The sequence below is a fragment of the Oryzias latipes genome, chromosome 2 (assembly GCF_053564925.1).
Source record: "Oryzias latipes strain Hd-rR chromosome 2, Olatipes_Hd-rR_3.1".
Classification (NCBI taxonomy): domain Eukaryota; kingdom Metazoa; phylum Chordata; class Actinopteri; order Beloniformes; family Adrianichthyidae; genus Oryzias; species Oryzias latipes.
The window spans coordinates 28,083,087-28,104,589 of NC_136238.1; the positions used below are offsets into that span (position 1 = coordinate 28,083,087).

Consider the following 21,503-nt stretch of genomic DNA (forward strand, 5'->3'; position numbering starts at 1 on the left):
CAGGAGGTGGGAGGGAGGGAGGGAGGGAGGAGTCTTTGTCCTTCTGGACATGTTCTTGGATTGGGAGCAGATCAGCTTGGAGTCCAGAGGACTCCTTCAGCTGTTGGGCTGAGAGTCTGGGAGCTTCAGCTGTCCTGCTTTTCTCTTCACTGACATCAGCTTCCAGCTCTCTCTCTGTCTCTCTCTCTTTCTCTCTCTCTCTCTCTCTCCCTCTCTCTCTCTCTCTCTCTCACTCTCTCTCTCTCTCCACGTTTGCTGGGTGTCTTTTTGCTGCAGCTGAGCGCTGCAGGAGTGTTGACTTGGTCTCAGCCACAGACTGCTGACATTTTATGATGTTTCAGCTGAGTCAACTCTTCTCTCCAAGCTGATGTTTCCTGTAGAGATTCCTGCAGGAGTTCCTCCTGCTCCTTCTTTCCCAGAGTTCCTGCAACCAGACGGAGTCTTTGTGCTTTGGAGCTGCTTCTCTTGGATGAAGTGCTTGGTTAGCTCACTTTGATCTCTTTCATGTGGGACTTTGTCTTGAAGCGGATCAAACTGAAGGTGGGACTCCCAAAGCAAACGTTCTGGGATGTTTGCTTCAGCTCTGTGCTTCTGTTCTCTGGTTGCTTCTTTACTTTGGTTGCAGAGACTTGGAGCTCTCTCTCTCTCCATGCAGATCAGCAGCTTCTTTGGAGGCAGAGGCAGCTGTGTGGGAAGTCTCTGCAGGTCCAGAATCTTCTGATGGATCAGCAGCTGCTGCAGGTTCCTCTGGGTGGAAACACATTTCTGCCAAACAGAACATCTGTTTGTCTTTGTTTGGATGGAAAACGGAGGAAAAAAACTTATTTGGAGAGAAATCTGCTTTGTTTCTTGTTGCTATGAGGCTGTTGAACAAATGTGGTCACTTTCACAGCTTCACTTCAAATGACTTCTAATAGACAGAAATTATACATTTTCAGTTTATTAAAATAAGTTTGTGAAACATTTTTGATGTTTTTTTCTGTAATTCTAGGTCTGATGTCTTCATACATGATGGCTAAAATAACAAAAACCAAACCAAATCAGTCAGGTCTGTAGTTTGAACTTGGATTAGAAATGAGAAGGGCGACACCCTCTGGCTGTATCCAGAACTGCATCTTCTGGTCAGAAAAGTGTTGAAAAACCTCAATTGTGTCTGTAAAATGTCTGCAGCTTTTTTGTCTGAAGACATGATTAAAGTCTGGATTTGATCCTTAATGAATCTTCATATTTCTTTGTCCTTCAGTCTTTCTTTCAGTCTCAAACACACTGGTTCATTTGATCCTAATGAGAACATGTGTGAGGCTCCAACATGGCTGCCTTCACTGCAGCTTCCTCTTCACAGCATGTGTTTGTGGATCAACACACAAACAACAACAGGTGCAGGTGAGGAAGTGTTGCTGTTGTTGCCTTTGCCTGCTTCCAGCCTACAGGCACAGTTTTCTGCTCCATATGAGGTGGAAAAGAAAATGAATGACACCAATTTTAGGATCCCAACTCCTGACAAAGAGAAGAAATGTGGAGTTTGTCACGTCAACATGCTCAAGCCTTCTTCTTCCAGAGGGGAGTCCAACTGTCCTTCTAGTGATGCTCCGGTAGTCTCAGTCTCCATGTGTTCTCGTCCCTCAGAAGATCAGATTTCAGAGGATGGGCTTGGAGAGAAAAGTGGAGTTGTGCTACTGCTTGTTTGGGAAACTCTGAAATCTGAAGCCAACTAGAGAATTTCTGCTCATATCTGTCTCCACCTGCTGGTGGTGACATCATGGTTTGATGGAGGAGAAGTTGTTGCTGTTTTCTGATCCTCCTGGGGCCTGTTTCAGAAAGGAGGTTAAGTGTAAACTCTGAGTGCGTTAACCCTGAAATCAGGGTAACCCTGGGTTTTCCGTTTCAAAATGGGAGGTTTGTTAAACCAGAGAAAGCAGAGTAAGTCAAACCCGTTTCTGAAAGAGAGGTAACTTATACTCGGAGTCAGTGTCCATGGTTACTTATGCTGTGAACCTAACCTGGTCGGGAACAGGTTTTATTCTCTAAACTCAAGGTTTCTGCCGGTCCCCTCCCCTTTTTAAAGACGAAGCGGTATTTTTCGCTTTAACCTTCATTGCCCAAATTTCCGTCACACAGAGACGGTCTAAGTGACAAGAATGGCTTTTCCTTTTTTGGAGGACCCAATAGACGAGGAGGCTGCATTCATTCATAGAGAATTATATTTACCTCGTGCGAGGATTTTGAGACCTAGACTCGATTTTTTGTCATTTCCCCATATGTTTTTGTTTGAGCGTTACCGTTTTTCGTTGCAGTCAATTACATATACAATGAAAACAACATTAGATATGTATTGCTATGTAGATGTTTCATATTTCAAATATTGTCAACTAAGCCTACATCCATGACATACTCAATTTTACCTGATTGAATTATGTTTTTATACTTCATTTTTAGCTGCTGCCATGTTCTTTTAATTCCTGCAGGATTGCATCTACATGAAAATGAAATCAGGGACATTGAATTAGATTAATGTAACAATTATTTTTTGGAAACACAATTTGCTAGCACTGCTTACTTTCTTAATCCCATATAACACAATTGCATGTATTAATATTAAACTGACCAACGTTTGCAAGAGGGGAAGGTTAACAAAAAAGTCCTCTAAACATTACAGACGTTAAATGCATTTTCCCCCCGATTGGTTCTGTACACTATGCAGCATTTCATGCAATTACACCAGGAATAACACTTCAAAAGTACACATAAATATCACCATTTTTTATTTCACTCCTTACGCTATTTAGAAAGTTATTACAGTCAATATTTTATAACAATGATTTAAATGCAAACTTACGCATTAACTTGAGCAGCTATGTTTTCCACGCTAACTGTCTCTGTTTTGCAGATGCAGCGGTGTTGCTTTTCTTCCAGAATATGTGCTCATATTCACTGTAACTCTGCAGCAGCACGTCAAGTTCAGCTGGCGAAAAATATGCAGACCCCTTTTTTTCCACGGTTGCCATGGTGACTCGTAATATCTGCGCTCCATTGATTATGGCTTCTTATAGTCGCGGTGCTCACGCTCACCTCCGAATGCCCATATTACCTGTACCTAAAACCGCTACTGGCTATTGGTTTTCTGGGAGTCTCCACCTCCCTTTTCTCTTCTGGTCCTCAGCAGACTGAATCTGTCTTTTAAACAGGTCCATTTTTAATTGGTTTGAATGTTTTGTAATCAAATCCTTTTAACCTGTATACCTCCGTCTCCTGACTTTTTGTGTGCATCCGCCAAAGAAAACTAAATTCCCTCAGGACCACATTAACGTTAGCTATTTCCACAAACAAGAGTGAAGTCGTTCACAGTTGAGTTGATTACTGTGGGTCACTTCTGGATCACTTCACGTTCACACAGGAGATCACAAATGTTCGCATTTTATTGGAAATATGAACGGTTTGCAAAAAAATAGCATTTTTTCAAAAATTCTGAATTGAGCATTAAGCCCTGCAGTGTGAATGTAGCCATGGATGCTAGGATGGAGTCACCAAACTTTTTCTTGTAAGGCCACATTAAGTCTTTTTCTTTAAAACTTTAAACTGCTTTTATCTTTCTTTTATTGTAAAGCCCTATAATGGGGGAGCCGGTTTAGCTCGTGCTGGTTTGCGGCGCCTGCCGTCCGTGAAACCAGGGTTCGACTCCGGGCTGCTCCCTGTTCCCTTCTCTACCTCTGCCGGTTCCAAGCCCGGTTTGAGAAGGTTGCGTCAGGAAGGGCATCCGGCGTAAAACATTGCCAAATCTACCATGCGACTCGTTCGCTGTGGTGACCCCTGATGGGAGAAGCCGAAAGTGGAAGAAGATTGTAAAGCCCTATAATAAAGTTTTATTAATTCATGATCATTTTAATAAAATAAATAACACTATTTATAAAAAAATAATAAAAAATGACCAAATAACTGGGATTTTTAAAGACAAAAAGTCAGAAAAAAATATACTGATACATTGATAGGAAAATAATAAATCGTGGATCCTCTCCTGTCATTTTCCTGCTGAGACTTTTAGACTCTGCTTGGAGAAAAAGAACAAAGTAAACGCATATATATAAGTTTAAGTTGGATAATTTATATATATATATATATATAAATTATCCAACTTAAACAAATTACTTCAATTGGTAACAAGTAATTTAGATAATTTTTTTCAACCTAATTTCTTAAATCTCTCCAACTTAATATTTTTATACAACTCAAATTCACATATTTATCTCACTAAATGTCATATTACTCCAATTCAATGAATGTTTTTCCATCTTAATTAATTTTATTTCTTGAACTCTCATATGTCTAAGTTTGAGCCTGCAGATATTTTTATAACAATAAAAAGAAAGGACCAATTTAGATTTGCATCATGGAATCATTGACCATTTCTCTATAGTTTACATATCACATTTGAGCAGTAGGGCTGCTAAATAAACTCATCATCTTCTCCCTCCCTCTCACTCATGGTGCACAAAGAATTAAAAAAAGCAGAAAGAATTAAACATAACGGGACAGTTCAGCTGGAAGTTGAGAACGAGGCTTTGAAACCAGCAGCAGATTGAGTCCATTCTGATGTTCCATTCAGGTTTCTGCTTCAACAAGCCTTTATTTTGAAAGAGCCAGTGGGGCAGAAACAATAGAAGGAGGAGATTACCAACCCCCCCCCCCTGGAATGTTGCCCCCTGTGCAGTGGACTAGTGGGGGCAGGGACGGCTGAACCAATCACAGAAGACTGTTGCAGCTTTCCCTCCAAAAGTCAACCAATCAGATGTTGTTGTTTGGATTCTTTGTCTTGAAGTTTCACATGTGGAAGCTTCCAGAGTCTTTTCTGTTTGGTCTGCAGGCTGAGCAGAACTGACTCCTGCAGGATCACAGGAACTTTCAGGAAAATCTCCAACCAGGAGAAAAGTTTCTGTTTGGACCTTTTTTCTGGGATTGTGAGACTAGCAGATGATCGATCGGAGCTGCAGTGAAGAGGACGGTGGTGTTTGTGGGAGTTGGAGCTGAAGATCGGAGCAGGAACCATGTCTTCAGAACCTCAGGAAGGTTCTGTCAGAGAACAACTTTCTGCTGCTGAAGGAACCATCGTCCAGAACGAGGAGGAGCTCTGTCGTCAGCGCAGACTGCTGGATAGCAGCTGGAACCCGCAGCTTCAGCTCCACATAGTTGGTACGTTCACTGCTGCAGAAATAGATCCATGAACGTCTTTGTTTTCCTCGTCTGAGCTGCTATCTGGTTCCAAACAGTGGCTGGATTATAGCCTGCTGTTTTAGTTTCACCGCTAAAACGAGGGAGCGTGTTGCCAGATAGTGGGACAGTTTTCGAGCCCAAAACAAAAGTAATCTGAAAACCGACCGACAGACCACAAAACAAGCCCAACTTTTATGAACGAACCACCATTCGTGTTTTTATGTCTTTTTCAAGTCATCTGTGTTAAAGCTTTTAAAGTAACAGTCCTAACCAGGGCTCCAGACTAACTTTTTCACTAGGAGCACTGTGGCCCTCAACCAAAAACTTTAGGGGCTTCAGGTAAACTGACAGCACCATTGCTGTCATGACAGTAAAAATAGTAAAAAAAAACGGATGGAAATTCATCTTGGTGACACCAAATAGGTGCAGCCAAGATGCACAATAAGCGTGTTTGAGATTACCCAGGTGGACTCAACGCTGCACAGATCAACTGGTGTGTGACATATATTTTTGTTTTTGCTCCAACATCAACTGTCAATCATCACAAAAATATCGCGAGAAAGGGTGGGAGGAAGGCCCCAACCTGAGCGAACGCAGCTTTAGTACTGAACTGACTGAAAGCTGCCCTACATACTACAAAACAATGCATTATGGGACATATGTCCTGATGGTTTTTGTACTTGAGTGATCAATTTAAATAATTTAAAATACCAACTGATTAAAAAAAAGGGCTACATACATTACAAAACGGGAGCAGTGTGCTGCCGTAACAGCCGTGCATGATGAGAACCGTGGTTTGCTTCGCGAGTTTGAGACCCCTGCTGTACACTCTGGCACTGGTACACTAGCTGCAGGTCGTGTGTCTGTCTGCATGCATGTGCGCTCGCGTCTCATTTATCATTTTATTGATCATTTCATGGAGCATTGACGTGCTCCTTCCACGTTTAATGTATAAAAAATACGGAGGGAACAAATTTACTGGTAGCACATTCTGCGACCAAAATTTGAGAGTGTGCAACTGAATTTTACATCCAGTCGCACACTCTCAAATTCTGTCTGGAGCCCTGCTAACATCTTATTGTGTTACAAGCAGTGGCGGTTCTGCACTAACTTACTCCCTGCGTGAGTAACACTTCCCCCAACACACACACACACACAATTTGACAACATCCTTTTGTGTTCTCTATCCTTATTTCCCCATTTTACACAAAAATGCATGAATTTCATAAACTCCTATTACAGGGGGATCAAACTCAGTCACAAAGGGGGTGAACAATACTGATCACACTAAAGCTAAACCTTTAAACTGAACTTTTTGTGCATAAATATGAATAAAAACAGGACCATTAATCCAGAATAACTCAAGTTATTCCCTTTCCTTATCATCAGAGTCCGTCTCTGCTATGCGGCTCCAAAGAACAGTGAAAACAGACACCTCCGGCCAAGTTTAAGTCCTGCAGTCCCACAGTGTGGCGTAACTCCCCGGGTGCTGCGTCTCAGTTAAAGGAGCGGATGATGGACAGCTTTCATTGTCATCTGCTGGAAGTAGCAGCGCTGAGCCTTGAGTCGATCTTCCAACAGGCCTTTCCTTTTCCACGGAAACTCAGCTGCTGCTGCGTCTTCTTGTATTGTTGGAGTTGGTTTTCCAGCGTCCTCACTTGTGAACCATAGATTCATTATTTTAAATTCTCTGGCAGCAGCGGTTCGACAGATTCAGACTTCCTGTTTCAATAACTCCTCTGATCAACGTTCAAATATGTCAGCAAGTATCTCAATACTTTTATATTAACACAGAGAGTGAACCACAAATGCATTTCTGAAGAAAATAGATTTTTTTTGCCTTTTGATCAGAATTGTTCGCTTTAAGCTGTGAATGCAGACATGCAGCAGCGGCTGTCAAGGGAGCGTCAACAAAGTGCAACCTCTGTGAACTGTGAAACACCACTGTGTAAAAATTAATAATCTCACAAAAAATTCATAAAATTATTATAAAGCATATTCTTGTTACAATACATATTTTGTAGGAAAGTCCATATTTATTTTATCTTGTTGCATATACTTTTTCAAATTTTAATAGATATGAATCATGACTAAAGTTATCAATAACTTTGACCCTTTCGTTGCAAAACTGATCTTAAAAGACACATGAGAACTCACACAGGAGAGAAGCCTTTTTCATGTAAAGAATGTAAAAGAAGATTTAGTCATATATCTCATCTCAAATCACACACGAGAACTCATACAGGAGAGAAGCCTTATTCTTGTAAAGAATGTAAAAAATGCTTTAGTCGCATATCTGCTCTCAAGAGACACATGAGAGGTCATACAGGAGAGAATCATATACAAGAGAAGCCTTTTTCTTGTAAAGAATGTAATAAAAGTTTTCGTCAAATATCTCATCTCAAAACACACATGAGAACCCACACAGGAGAGAAGCTTTTTTCTTGTAAATAATGTTCAAAGGGCTTTAGTCGCATATCTGATCTCAAAACACACACGAGAACTCATCTTTAATAATTATGTGAAAAAAGTGAAAAAATATTTTTCAATTGTAAAATCGTTCTAGATGGTGTTTAACATGATTTTGCAGTTTTTAGCCTGTGTCGTATTTAAGACATACTTTCTGCAGTACAGCTGTAATTCATATGAAATGCTCTACTAAGTTGTGGACGAGACTGTTTTCACTGAATTTAGCTCTGCTAATTTTTCCAACATGACCTCATTTACATGCTTTTCTGCTAGCTCATTGCACCTCACAAGAAGGGGTGTGACGATAACCGCATCACCGTGATGACCTCATCACCGCATTTTTTCTGCTTGTCCTGTGTTTAGAGTTCAAGGGTTTCTGGGGTAAACCTTTGATTAGTGTTCTCCTTCTCACCTCTCACTCCTTCCACGCTGCACACGGCACACTCCCTCTACCTATGCGTGCACGCACATGCGCGGTTTCAGCAGCACAATACATCCTCATCCGACATTCTACAACACCTATATAGTTAGTTCATTAGTTAGATTTGTAGTAGTTAGTTGTTACTGTAACTTGTTCATAAAGAATACTGCGTTGTAATTGTATTCATTTGCAACGCGGCCGCCGGGGATTTTGTGTTTGGCAGTTAACTGCAGTGATCAAAAATCCCACACCGTCAAAGCTCTACTCACAAGTCCAAGCTAACATTAGTGTAAAATAAAAACTGTGAGTAATATTAGAACCATACAGTTTAGAGCCAGATAGCAGATCAGATGAGGAAAACAAAGACGTTAATCAATCTCTTTGGATGCATCGGAATTGAAGCAGCCAAGGGAGTCTTTGGCCCACCCAGGTCAGTTGCTGTGTCAAAAACCTGACCTTTTTCAAAACTAGTGACGAGGAAGATGACTTGCCAGACTCAATAATGAAGATGCTATCAAAGCAACCTAAGATTTCATTACATGAACACAGAGCCACATGATGAACTCCATACCACATTGATGCTGTCATTCAATTAAAAGGAGGCACAATGGATTGAATGCATAGAAATTACGTTTTCAAAAGTCTGACAACATTCTTTTTTTTTTTTGTTTTACTGATATTCTTATTTTCTAACACTGTTTCTTATGGCTTCATCATCTATAACCCACTTTTATACCATTGATTAAAATAAAGTATTGTGTAATGATTCTATACATCATGTGTTTCACTTTTTGTAATGAATGACAAAAATATTTAAGTTGTTGATGAAATTAATTCTTTTAGATACACCTGTAAATAGAAATGTGTTGTTTTGAATCCTACGTATAAGATTTGATTTTCATGAAATGTTAATATTGTTCTATTTTTTGCTGGTTGATTTTTATTAGTAAATTTGTGGACTTATATTATATTGTTTAAATGTGTAAAGGTTAAGCATTGTTGTAGTTAATGCTGAGACAGTGTTGTCTAAGTCTGTGTGTTGCCATGACAACACTAGAATTATTTTTACACTTCTCTAATTCTAACACGAAGCGATTCATGAACATTTCTATTTTTTTTTAAATATGAAATACCGTTTATATTTTGTTAGTCATGTTAGCAAATAACAGTTTAGTGAAAAAAAATTTAGTAAAAATGTATGAAGGAAAAGGCGGATAAAAAACAAGTCTGGTGTTTGCGTTGGGTGTTTTTTTGATTCATGTTTTCTAGTAGACATTAGAACTGTTCCTCTGTTCTTTTTGGTTCTCAGTTTTCTGTCCCAATCTTTACTGTGAAGAATAAAGTGGCCGTAAACATCAGTCAGATGTGTGGAGTCTTTCTCACAGTGTGGGTTTCTGCTGCTTGTTGTTACTCTTCTGGTTCCAAAGCTGGACTCTGTTCCAAAAAGGAGAGTATGTGACGAACCAGGATATGCTCCAATTTTGGTGCCAAATCTGCATGGAATGTTAAATATGAAGGACTGCATTCACTGTAAAACACATGTTTTTTTTAAAGATCCATCCAATCATCCATCTTCCTCCACCCATCTGTTCCCAGGACGGGGGGGCAGCAGTCTAAGCAAAGGTGCCCAGATTTCCCTCGCCATGGCCACTTCTTCCAGCTTCACTGGGGGGACCACTGGGTGATTCCAGGCTAGCCGAGAGTTAAAGTCTCTCCAGTGTGTCCTGGGTCTTCTACCGGGGCCTCCGCCTAGTGGGACATGCCCCGAACACCTCCCCAGAAGTCATCCAGAATAGATGGCCGAGGCACCTCAACTGGGTTCTTTCAATATGGAGGAGAAGCGGTTCTACTCCAAGCTCTCCGTGGGTGACCGAGTTTCTCACCCTATCTCTAAAGGAGGCCCCAGCCACCCTACTGAGGAAGGTCTTTTCAGAAGCTTATAATAATTATAGCAAAAAGAGAAGGGGAAAGTGGGCAACCCTGCCTAGTTCCTCTTCCCAGAAAAAGATTCATTGGGGTTGTGATACAATATTTTAATCCAGTCAATGAATGATTCCCCTAACCCAAACTTTTGGAGGGCAGCACTAGCTGAGGTTACATGTGCAAAATATCTTGATCGGATCAAAGATTGGATTAGAATTTAATCGTACACATGGGCTCAGAAAAACTTTTTACGATTATAACAAATATTTACATGGTCCACACTTTTGGTAGAAATAAATCATTTGCTCACGCACAGCTCTCTTTCAAATACCAGAAGTAGAAATCAGTCCCACTGTAAACAATAGGGGTGTAACAATACGCTAAAATCTCATTTCGGTTTGATTCCGAGTTTCATTGGGCTTGGTTAGGTATATTTCGGTTCGGTATGGCTGTGTAACTAATCTGCCTGATATGAACTATTATTTTATTATTTATTGTGTGTGTGTTTTGCTGCCAGACATCTGAATGTCTCCCTTTGGAGATTATTAAAGTTTTTATATATCTTTTTTCAGTACAAAATGGGCACAAAAAAATACTTGCAAAATGCATTTAATGGTTTTACATAACGAAAGAATAAAATTGACCTAGATGATCTGCTTTATAAAATAAGAAAAACTATAAGCTGTCAGGAACCAAAAACTTGGAATACAAAATACTGGCCTGAAAAAAACATTATCTTACACATTTTTTTCCATTCAGGATTATTCAAATTTTTTCCAAAAAGATTATTTTGTCAACATTTTCAGGAGCGAGGACAGATCTTTTAGCCGTTACGATGTCCCCGTCTGTAGAAAAAACCCTCTCACTCGGGACAGAGGTTGCAGAAATGGAGAGATGCCTCTTTGGCATATTTGCAATAAGCTTATAGCTGTAACGGTTTCAGTTCCTTTGTGTTTTGTTCCTGGATTTCCTGTTTTATTTTGTAGTATTTCCTGTTTTGTTGTTGTTTTGAGTTTTACCTTGCCCCATCAGTCCTGAGTGTTTCCACCTGTGTCTTGTTGCCTTGTAGGTATTTAAGTCCTGTCTTTCCCTTCCTCCTGTGCTGGTCCATATTGTATTCTTCCCCGGTTTTGAGTCTTTCTAGTGTTTCGAGTTTTGCCTGCCTGTTGCAGTGGTTTTGTTTTGTAGTTTCGAGTTTTTGTTATTAAACCCTATTCCCTGCATCCTCCTGCCTCCTCTCCTCTCTGCGCCTGGGTACTCCCTTCTCACAATAGCTGGTTTTATTGGTTCTCCACCTTTAAAGAGGCATAGCATCAAGAGGGATGCATCATGTTTCTTTGTTTTTGACAACTTCTACCTTCATCTCCTCCAAAATAGCAGGCTCCTCCAAAATAGCAGGCTCTTTTTTATTTTTCACCAAACAGTTCAGTCATTACAGACTTTTTGGCTGGAGGAGATGATGTGGTGGAAGGCTCTGGATGTTCACTTGGAGATGTGGTTGCTTTGGTTGTGGTCTCACTGACAGCTTCAGTCTGCAGAGTACAAAGACACATTTTCAATAAATATGCATAAATAATCTCAAATTTAAGCAGCTTCTTTATTTACATATAACATTTTATAATACAATCTATGTAGCTATAACATATATTTTTCAAAGAGTACTGTCATAAATACTGAGCATGAATTTTAATTGAAAAATACTACGCGCATATTAATATAAAAATGATTTAAAATACATATTATTTACATGTGTATACTTACATACAGTCATACATCTGATATCCATCCAAGATATTTGAGTATTGTTTTAAAATCATATTTTTATATCTTATTTTAAACAGTTTTATGTTTGGACATAGCTTTATTTCTGCTTTTATACTGTTCCACAGTTTTGCTCCACACATAGAAACACTGAAACATCTTCTATTTGTGCGTGCTTTGTATATGTGAAAATTCTGTTTTCTTCTCAAATTGTACTCTCCCTCTCTTTTCATGAATAATTTTTGTATATTTGCTGGTAGCATGCTATATGTGGCTTTGAACATGATTAGTGCTGTACACAGCTCCACCAGATCTGTAAGCTTTAATAATTTTATTGTAGGAATAATGTGTATGATCCAGATAACCCACGTTATGTATGATTTGTATCGCCCTCTGAAGTATTACCAGTGAATGTAATGATGTTTTATAATTGTTTCTCCATACCTCCACACAGTAGTTTAACTACTGCAGAACCAGGGAGAAGTAGAGAATAAAAAGTGACTTATAATTTAGGACAAATTTTGCTTTATTTAGCACTGATATGCTTGTAGACAATTTTGATTGTATGTATTTGTTATGTGGCTTCCAACTTAATTTATCATTAATTACAACACCAAGAAATGTACATTCGTATATTCTTTCAAGTTCTACCCCATCAACGTGCATATTGTTTTTACAGTTACTAAACAACATAATTTTTGTTTTGCTCAAATTCAATGATAATTTATCAATATTAAACCACATTTTCAAAGTATTCATCTCTTTAGTTACATCTTTCAACAGTTTGTTTAAGTCATCACCACAGAAAATATTTGTATCATCTGCAAACAGAACAAATTTAAATATTTCAGATACTTTTCATATATCATTAATACACAAAATAAATAACTTGGGGCCCAACACTGATCCCTGTGGGACGCCACAAGCAATGTCCAAACATGCTGAACAAACATCTCCCAACTTTACAAACTGCTTTTTCATACTCAAGTAGCTTCTGATCCAGTCTAACACTCTGTCCCTCTAATACCATATTGTTCTAATTTGTTCAGCAATGATTTCATTAGTGTCAAAAGCCTTCTTTAGATCAATAAAAATTCCAGAAACACATTTTTTCTGATCAATTGCATTTGTGATATGCTCTATAAAGTCTATGATTGCCAATGACGTTGATCTGTTTGCTCTGAATCCGTATTGACTGTCACTAAGAAGTTTGTGCTTATCCATAAATGCATCCAATCTACATTCAAAAAGTTTCTCCAATATTTTGGATAACTGTGGTAATAAGGATCTGGGTCTGTAGTTTGTGAAGTGGTGCTTGTTCCCAGTTTTATACAGCGGTATGACTTTGGCTATTTTCATGCTGTTTGGAAAGGAACCTGATTGAAAAGATAAGTTACAGATGAACACGAGTGGTTTCAAAATACCATCAGTCACTTTTTTCAATACAGCCATATCAATGTCATTGACATCAGTTAAATGTTTGTTACTCATCTTTTTTTACTAAATCTAATATTTCCTTTTCTCTGACACAACTGAGAAACATTGAACTGGGATTCCGACTGATTAGTTCATGGTACTGGTTTCCCGATGTTCCTGAATCAGAGAGTGTTTTTGCTAATTCGGGTCCAACATTTACAAAATACTGATTAAAGCTTTCAGCCACATCCTCCGTCTTGTAACAAACTGTAGAGACAGTTTTTCTTTTTACAGGCATTTTGTAGCCCCTTTGTAACCCAGGGGCTTTGGTTACAATTTCTTTTTTTTTTCTAAATGCTTTAATTGGACAATTTTTATTAAATAATGATTCAAATAGTTTTAAAAAGCATTCATAAGCCTCATTGATGCATTGTTTTTTGTAAATTTCATCCCAGGTTTGGGTTAATAAATCATTTTTGAATGCATTTATGGATTCCTCACTTTTAACCCTTCTGTACTGTGTTGAATTGTTAAACTCATAATTTCTGTAACTATCATCATATACGGTAAACACTGGAAGATGGTCACTTATATCATTAATTAATAATCCATTAATTATTTTATTTACAGTCTCATTAGTGAACATATTGTCAATTAAAGTTCTGCATTGGTTTGTAATTCTTCTGGGTCTAGTGATTTTTCGAAATAAACTGATACTGAGTTTTTTAGGATTTAACAAGTCAATATTGAAATCCCCACAGATGAATTTTACTTTATCATTTTTACTTAGACATTTTTTTCAATCCAAGATGAGAATATTTCAATGTTTTTTTGTTTGTTTTCTTTACAGATTTCAATAGTTATACTTTCAAGAATATTGTCAATCACAGTTGCCAAGCTTTCCAACACTTTGAATTTCAGGGTATTATGAACATACAATGCCACTCCTCCTCCACCCTTATTAAGTCTATTATTGTATCTTAGTTCATAGCCATCTAAATTAAAGTCCATGACTCCCTTTTCTGTGTTAAACCAGGTTTCTGATATTGCAATTACACTAAATGGATGTAAGAATTTATGTAAATTTTCCTTGATATTGTTAAAGTATCTATACAAGCTCCTGCTATCAATGTGGATAATTGACAATTTATCTTTAGTCTCAACGTTCTGGTTGTAGTGATCCTCAGTATAGTAACAGAAGTCATCCTTGATGTTGGGGAAAAAGTTGTTGATTGGATCAATGTCATGTTCTATGTCTTGTATATTAAGAGCAGTGAACTCAAATGTCCTTAGCATCAGTTGATCTAGATCCGTTTACTTCTGTGATGTTTGGCTGACTTCCATCCAGTTAAGTTATTGTTCCTCATGGTTGTGTCTGAGAGTTTGTTACCTTGATATCCCAGAAGCAGCGATTACTGATATCTGTCCAGGTCCATGATATTCCTGATCAATAGCACTTTTGCTTCCTCTGGACTCCCGTTCAGCCTGATGAAAACTTTACAATTGTTTCTCCAAGTGTTCGGGATTTTCCCCTGTTTTCTTTGATAATGCGCTTTCTTGGCAATATCTGCACTATGTTTTGTCAAGTGCTCGTTAATGAAGACGTTTGATCCTTTTAACTTCCTTGCTTGATTTGAAATGGAGGCATAAACATTATTTAACAATGAAAAGTTTGACAAATAATGAGCTTCTCAGTCAAAATGCAGTCAAATCTGTTCTTGCTCCTGTCTCTGGTGTGAAGAGGAGCAACCATTTCTCCTCTTCACATGGACTTTCAGGGATGAAGATCCAGCGTTCACAGAGGATGATGGATTCTCATCAGCTCCACTCATTTTCAGCTCCCAGAGCTAAAAACTGGATTTCAAACATCCCAGAGTTTCAGGAAATGAGTTTTCTTCTTTTTCTTAGCAAACTAACTGGGATTTGTTGAATCCACGTCCTGAAATCTCCAGAAATGTCCACAGTTGATCCAAGTGAGTTTCAGCTGGAATGATCCAAGTTTCCAAAAGCTTCAGTCTGGATCTCATTCTAGTGAGAGATGAACTAAAAAGACCTGCTGCTCATTTGATTGTTGCTGCTTTACTTTCTACCAACATTTGGATCCAATATTAGAAGAACAAGGATTTGTCTTCCTGTTTGTCTTTCATCCAAATGACTGAATTTCACCAAAGAAAAGTCATTTTTCAACTCCAGAGACTCCAACAGTGAGACACCTGCTGGCTGTTCTTTGTAACTGCATCTGCAGCTTCTAGAAACGTCTTTGTTTCTGTTTTCATCTTTTCAAACAGTTTGTTTTCTTCACATGAAGCCTAAAGAAATGTCCTCAGAATGATGGAAACAGTTTTTCTGCAGCTTGAAGCTGTTCTGGAAGATTTTCTTCTTTAGTGCAGAGAAATCTCTCATTTGATGAGACGGAGGAACTGCAGCAACGTTTCCTGGAAAACCTCCACATTTCATTGAAACCATGTTGGAACTTTGTCCATGAGGTCACATGGTCTGGAAGAAGCCCCAGTTCCAGCTGACAGAAGTCTGGTTCTGATCCATCAGATCTCACTAGCAACAGAACCAAACCTTCACGTGTTGCAGCAACAGTTTCCATGTTTGGGAGGATCTTCTGAAGAACAGCTCAGTTCCAGATCACATCATGATGTTTGATGTTTTCTTCATTCCAGGAAATCATCTGTGTCTCCTTTGATCTGTGTTGACTTGTTTTGAACTTTAGTTCCACCATTTACAATCAAGGATGTATAGATATATATGATCTAGAACAGTGTTTTTCAACCAGTGTGCCGCGGCACAATAGTGTGCCGTGGGAGATGGTCAAGTGTGCCGTGGGAATTTTGCCCTCATTAACTGATATAAAAACATTTCCCATCTCCAGGATTTCAGCTCTGTGTTCATCCAAACAGGCCCTGATAAAACACTGAGGAGTTAGGAATATAAAATATGGTAAAATACTTTTTCTTTGCGTTTATTTTATTTTATTAAAGATATTTTGATAAGAATGACGTACCGCGATTCAGCTGCAGCTCAAGCTGTTTTTTTTTGGAAAAGTCCCGTCCCTTTAACTGTCTCCACCAATCATTCTTGGGGAGCTTAATCACATGTCATCAGTCTGACCAATCAGAAATGGTTAAAGTCTTCACTTCCTTGTCCCGATTTAGCTCGTAAAGTCGCTCAGTTCTAACAAAAATACCAGCTAAAGCTCGTCTTTATCGGTGCAGCTTTCCACAGAATCCGGTATCAGACCGTGGAACAAGTGAACAAAACAATGAAGCTCCGAAAAGCGATCTACGCCGGCCGTTTAATGCACTACATCTCCCATGATGCATTGGGTTGTGAGAGTGACAAGGAGTCACAAGGAGATCTGTTGTTAAACGTCTTGAAATCAACGAACACACATCAAACTGTTTTTTTTATTGCATCTTTTAGAGAAAAAAACAGCTGCAGTTTCCAGCTTTTTCTGCAACAATTATCTCAAAAATGCATGTGAGATTGTGGAGGGACTGTAGATCAATACAGAGTATGAGTTTCTCCGTTGTTGTTTTTTTTAATTTTTGGATCCTGGTGTGCCGCGGGATTTTTTTTAAGGTTAAAGTGTGCCGTGGCTCAGAAAAGGTTGAAAAACACTGATCTAGAACTTCTTTCTAGGATTCTGATGGACTTCATAAAGATGACTCCTCCCACTTTGGTTTGTGTCAAATGTAGAAACAAAGGAGAAGAAGTTGGACCTGTGCAAATCCTGCAAATCCTGTTGGAGTTAGAGCAAAACTGAAACATACACCACAAAACGGGTTTATTTTTAACCTTTTAATGTTACATTTACTCAAAAACAGATGATTTATTTATTTGGAACCCCATTAGCTTCCACAAAGTGGTCGCTGGTCTTCCTGGGGTTCATACACAAAAAACATTCTATCAATTTCACACAAACCAAACATGATTTCACAAAATTCACTGACTAATTCATCACATTTACCTTAAAAGCTTCACATATTAGAATAAGTTTAAACTATTTCATTTTGTACCAGCATATCAAAAACACAAACAACAAGGATGTTTGGTTGGATTCTGAGTGAAAGTCTGTTGTAACAAAAATGTTTCTTTACTCGCCTTTCACTAAGAATCCAAACAAGACGTGATTTGCTCACTGTGAACATTTCATTTACATTGAGTTCAAAGTAAAACTTTGTTTTAAAAGTACAATGTTTGAAGTTGTTGTGATCAACTTCTGCTGGAATGCCCCCCCCCCCCCCTCATGAATAGCCTTCACGTGCCAGACAAAGAAGTTCCACTGCAACGACTAAAATGGGTTGATTTAGGATTTAAAACTTGAGCTTCCAGGTGAACAGAATAAGTTCACTTTAAAGTGGTTTCTAAATGGTGAAAAAATGTTCACAAGAGGTTTGGATTCAGCTAAACAAAATAAGTCCTGGTTAAATCCCATAAAACAGTGATTTTAAATATATTGTACACAATTCAGACCTGCCTCATTTGAAACATTTAATGTAAAGTTTTACTCAAAAACAGAAGGATGTTGGGATGGATTCTGAGTGAAAATCTGTTTCCTTTAAGAAAAAATATGTTTTTGCTCGGCTTTCAATCAGAATCCAAACAAAACATCAAATGCTCACATTGTATATTTCATTCATATTGAGTTAGAAAGTCAAACTTTGTTTTAAAAGTACAATGTCTGGACCAACTTCTGCTGGAATGTCACACCTTTCTGCCTCCCCCCACCATGAATATTCCTTACATGAGCTATAGGCCAGACAAAGAAGTTGACCTTTCAGGTGAACAAAAGAAGTTAACTTTTCATTGGTGGGTTCAGTCTTGACCACTCCTACCTTAAATTTACATCACATTAAACCTGACTAGCCAGGTTTTTAGCATAAAAGAAGCTAGTTTTCTCCTGCTGTCTCATTCTTCCTTCCACGGTTTACTCTACCAGACCTTTCTGCTGACTAAACACAAGATCTTTTCTCCTTGACACCTTTTTTATTGATTTGATTGCTGATTTTACAGCATTGCTGTGTCTGCTCAAAGATTCTTATAAAAAGCATATCTTTGGCAGAAAAGATCCTGATTTTGAAAACAATATGTCTGCCAAAAAGTAAGTAACTTTAAAACCATTTAGAGCTTTTTTCCTGTCTTAAATTTGAGTTTTATCCTGGTTTTACAGTAAAAGAGCAAGTTTAAAAAGATTGGTCCACTTTTACTCCTGCTTTGGGTACATTTAGTCCTGTTTGGTCCATTTTTAGTCCTGCTTTGGGTACATTTAGTCCTGTCTGTTGGTTCAGCATGTTAGCCACCTCTGCATGTTTTCCTCAGAAAAGGAGAAGTGTTGCTCTGTATTTAAATGTTTTAGCCCTTTTTATTTTTTAAATGTTTCACCTCTGCTACAGGAAGCCCGACCGTCGCATCCTCCACTGCCCGCTCTGTGTTAAGGCCACGGAAACCCTCGCAACACACCTTGCTCGAGTCTGCATGAAGGACAAGTCCCCAGAAGAGCGTCAGGCTGAGCTTCAACGAGCCAAAGACTCAACCAAGCTCTGGACTCTGCAGGGCAGAGTCTGGGACTACAGGGAGCTGTTCAGACTGTGTCCACACGCGCCATCAAGACGAGCTCTCGTCCAGCAGATGATGAAGAGGGAGTTCCTCATCCAAAACCTCCCTCCAGACTTTGATGACGCTGAAGATGAGGCGACAGTGGTCCAGGCAGGAGCTGAGCAGCCATCTACTTCTGCTGCTGGGCTGTCTGCTGCACCCTATGCCCCCCCTCCTGCTGAGGACTCCTCCAGTGACAGTCCACTGGTATGTCGCTGCTCACTGGTCACGTCAATGCTGAGACCATGCTACCTTTTTGGTAAAGGTGAACGTGTCTTGTTTGTCTTTAAATTTGCCTCATGTTACAAGAAGTACTCAGGCCAGAATATGTTTTTACAACGCAGTCACTTCACCTTTACCAAAAAGGTAGCATTGTCTCATCTGGTAAGGTCAGAAGACCAAGTGTGTATGTACACTGTACTGGAAGGTAATACATGAACATACCCATCATTTACTACTGAAAGTACCAAGTTATCGAGTGTAAATAGGGCTGACTTTCTTTTACAGTCCAGTTTCTTTGTACTTAGGGGGTATTTCTGTGGTAAATTCATGGTAAATACCGTGAAACACACAAGTGCAGACCTAAAGGTCAAGGTACTTTATTTGTACTTACCGTGTTCTTACATGTGGTAAGTACCATAAAAAGACACCTTTGCACAACATGTAAATATCCAGTAAGTATATGATAAATATCCAGTATGTACCACATAGGTATGAACCAAATAGTCCGATCTTTCATCTGCGTGGTGGATAGATGAAGAAGACTTTTAAACCTATTAAACCTCTCAGTTAGCATCTTTTCACACTTTTCAGAACAGTTTGCTGCCAAAATTATATCATCAACCCATATTAGTAGAATGACCTTTTCATCCTTTTTCTGTTTTGAATACACACAGTTATCGGCTGAATTTTGTTCAAATCCATTCTCGGTTAAACATGCATGTAACATTGCATTCCAGTTTCTCCCTGATTGTTTTAAACCATAAAGAGATTTTTGCAACATACACACAAGTTTTTCACCAGTCTCTGACTTTTTCTCGTAACCCTCTAGCTGTTCCATATATTTCACAGTCTATGGGTGCGTGTAAATAGGCTGTTTTTTGATGCAGAATAAGTTTTTCCTGTGCCGCTTTCTGCATAAGTACTCTAACACTCGTCATGTCTGCTGTTGGTGAGAATGTCTCTTCATAATCAATTTCTGGTCTCTGGCTCTAACCTTTTGCAACAAATCTTGCTTTGTATTTTTCTGATCCATCAATGTTTCTTTTACGTCGCGCCTTTTTCTTCTATCACTTGCGTCCGTTGCTGCCTGGGCCCATAACCTGTTAAGCGCAGCTCTGATCTTTCATCTGCGTGGTGGATAGATGAAGAAGACTTCGGGACAGGATCAACTTTAGCCTCCTCTAGGCATATTTATTAATGAATGAGCATGGAACAAAAACGTCTTCCTCGTACATCAGAGTTCATTTATTTAGCGAGTGATGTCTTCAACTCTCAAAAAATGACTCAGTCAGAAGTGACTCATGGGAAATGGAGTAAGAGTAAGAGTGAAATTGGATACATTAAACTCTTGGATACATTCAACACTTAACATAGTATCACATAAATACACAGTAAGTACCATGTAAGTATAGAGTAGACACAAAAAAGTACTATGTAAGTACCCAGTTAGTCCCATAAAAAGTACCATGTAAACAAACTGTAAGTACTCAGTAAATTCCATAAAACGTACCATAGAGTACTGAGGAAGACTTTCAACCTCTGATTGATCCTGTAGAACATTTGGAACTAGAATGTAGAAAGTGCTTCAGTTCCATCAGCTGTCAGTCTGCAGCAGCTTCATCTGCTGCCTCCATCCTCTCTCTGTGAGTCTCTGCAGAGTTTTTCTGCAGCAGCAGCAGCATCAGAGCCAGAGAGCCAAAGAAAGTGGAAAGTCTGAGAAGGAAGCAGCTCTGAAGCTCTGCAGCTGACGGTGCAGCTTCAGGACTCATGAGGAGGAGCACATGCACGGCTCTGATGCTGCTGAACGTCTGACTGAGATGATCCACATTCAGAAGAGAGTTTCAGAGTGAAAGACGTGTGGAAGAAGAGAATCCTGAAGGTTTCTGTGCAGACATGAACTCAGTCAGAGAGCGTCTGAATGTTGGAGGATCCAGAAGAAACCAGGAGCTCATGAAGGTGGTTCTGTTGGAGCAGAGAGCAGAACTCTGATCCCAGTTTCAGGAACAATGCAGGCTCATGTTCTGGACTGAAGAGTTCTCCTGAAATGTTCTGTTCAGACTTCTTCAGGATCAAATCTGTGTGTGAATGTGGAGGTTTGTCTGAACCAAGCTGCAGCTCACTTTGAAGCTCCTTCAGGCTCACACAGCAACAATGACAAAGACTGAAGCTGCTGTGCTGCCCTCTAGTGGCTAACATGGGATCTGCAGCACACATTTCTGCATTTCTCAACATTTTTGAAGCTCATCCAGAGAATGCCAAAAGTGTGCAAAGCAGTAATCAAAGCAAAAGGTGGCGACTATGAAGAACCTACAATATGACATATTCTCAGTTGTTTCACACTTTTTTGTTATGTCTAGAATTCCACATGTGTTCATTCATAGTTTTGATGCCTTCAGTGTGAATCTACAATTTTCATAGTCATGAAAATAAAGAAAAGTCTTTGAATGAGAATGTGTACAAACTTTTGGTCTGTACTGTA

General features: G+C 39.0%; 1 long non-coding RNA gene across 1 annotated transcript; it reads left to right on the forward strand.

Moving 5' to 3' along the window:
* Positions 1-4,630: 4,630 nt before the first annotated feature.
* Positions 4,631-9,453, forward strand: LOC144988611 (uncharacterized). Its single transcript, XR_013652552.1, has 2 exons — positions 4,631-5,184; positions 6,595-9,453. It is a non-coding gene; the product is annotated as an uncharacterized LOC144988611 (long non-coding RNA).
* The last annotated feature ends 12,050 nt before the right edge of the window (positions 9,454-21,503 follow it).